Here is a 2,017-nt window from a genome sequence, read left to right on the forward strand (position 1 = left end):
CTTTCTTTTTTCTTCTTGAGGGTATATAAACAGGACAGCCTTCAAAATTCAAGTTGAGCTTGGGGCCTAATAAAACCTTGTTTTACCATGCAAGTTCAATGTAACAGTAATTATATATATATTTAATATTAAACTTTTTTTTTTCTTAATCACCATCATTTTATCATTCTGTTTTATATTGTTAAGAAAGAAATTATATCTTTCTATACTGATAGAAAAATTTAAATCAGTATAAACAACAGTCCGTAAACTACATATAGTATTAATATTATTATTATTAATACTAGAGCAGAATAGGATCTAGAACGTGGCAATGCTAGTAGTACTAGTAGTGGTATTAATATTACTATCAGTATCAGAAAATATCGATAACAATAACAGCGATGGTACCAACTGTTTTAGACTACAAGTTAACTGGTATAAGTTATAACCTTACTATGCCTACTTAAAACGATGAATTAAAGTTGCTATGTTAATTAATCGGCAAATGTTTAGTTTCGTCGAAACTTTCGATCTATGCTTTGATTAGAAGGTAATGATAATAATATTAGTCTTCTTCTTCTGTAGCTTTTCCCGTATCTATACTGGGTCGCTATGATAATAATAATATCAGTAGTGCAGTATATACTACTGGTAGTAGTAGAAGCACTAACACTGTGACAGAAACAAAACTAAAGCCTGTAATTTCAAATTTAATACCGTAAAATTAGTAATGTATTAAATCGACCTTAATTATATACCATTAACAGCGATGATACCTAACCATGAAACAATGCATGTTTTATAACGAATGAAAAATATATTTCATTCTTAAGCTTTACACATTACCAGTTTTATCTCTAGTTTTGATCTAAGTATGTAAAATGCCCTGATCAGAAATTAACAATATTAATAATTAATTTCTGGAACAGTCAAAAGCTAAATTAACTAATAGTATATTCTGTGGTGTAGCTATTAATATCATAATATGGTCAGTTTAATACATTTATTCAGTTTATTAATCGGCAATAAATGTTTCTGGCTTTAAATATGTTGATAAAAAACAAGCATTCAAATAATATTACTAAATATAAACTTGTATATAGTCCAAGATTATCTTTCCTATTTTAAATAACTTAGGAGAAACAACCATGCAGTTTCCAACATTTTGTAGCTCAACTCAATCAGTTTTTTATTATTTTGTTGTTGTTTTTCACTCCAGTGAGTAGTGTTAGTATGGTCCAGCATAATTACAGACGTCAGTTAGGAAAGAAGTATGGAGGTATGTTAAGGATATCGTGTATCGCACACCTATAACAAACATCACGGTGCTATGAGCCAGGATAACAATGCTATCGCCTCTGTTACTGTGGACATTTTGCAGCGAACGTGGACTGAATTCGAATATCGGTTAGACGTGCTAGATTTGCCAAAAAATGCTGAATTACTGAACATTGGTAGATAAGTATGAAATATATGGATAAATCACTAGGTACATTATATTGATCTTATTATTTGTTCAATGTTTATATCACATAATTATCTGACTCATGCTTTATTATATGGCAACAGTAAAAAACAGGCAACGTAGGAAGAGTTGTCAAGTCAGCAGTTTTCAGGTTGCATGCTGGAGATTTTGGTGTGTTGTAGGCTGCTTTTTTTTATTTTCGCCTGCTGGTAACTTAAATTCTATTGTTACGTCTCTGTTCGTTTGTTAATTTTCCGTAAAAATTATTTCCGAAGAAACTTTAGCGATACAAGTCCTTTCATAAATAAAACTAGTTTATTCTTTCTCAATACAGCTTTGCAATACACTTAATTTTCACAGTCACGCTATAAATTAAACAAACGCTATAATTCACAACGAACGACTCAGGTTCGTGAATGCTGGAGTGTTTACTAGATATGCGGTATTCATGTATATAAGACTGCCAAGAAGTGACGACAACAATGGAATGTAATTGAACTGCAGACAGAGATAGAGATTGACTCGAGCACGTTCGAGAATATGACGTGTTACTAGCGTCACGTGACCCCC

At 31.4% G+C, this 2,017-nt stretch overlaps 1 protein-coding gene across 5 annotated transcripts in view; it reads right to left on the reverse strand.

The window, feature by feature from the left end:
* Positions 1 to 855, reverse strand: part of LOC106474633 (N-acetylglucosamine-6-phosphate deacetylase-like) — a 32,616-nt gene extending 31,761 nt beyond the window's left edge. For 2 of the 5 annotated variants that reach the window (XR_002613991.1, XM_013935322.2), the window contains exon 1: positions 446 to 592. The gene's annotated coding sequence lies outside the window, so the exon portion shown is untranslated. Of the gene's footprint in view, positions 1 to 436; positions 594 to 758 lie in introns of those variants that run through there. The other 3 variants (XM_022402944.1, XM_022402945.1, XM_022402943.1) reach the window with 3 other exon arrangements.
* Between the last annotated feature and the right edge of the window lie 1,162 nt (positions 856 to 2,017).

Source organism: Limulus polyphemus, unplaced genomic scaffold (assembly GCF_000517525.1).
Source record: "Limulus polyphemus unplaced genomic scaffold, Limulus_polyphemus-2.1.2 Scaffold7461, whole genome shotgun sequence".
Taxonomy (NCBI): domain Eukaryota; kingdom Metazoa; phylum Arthropoda; class Merostomata; order Xiphosura; family Limulidae; genus Limulus; species Limulus polyphemus.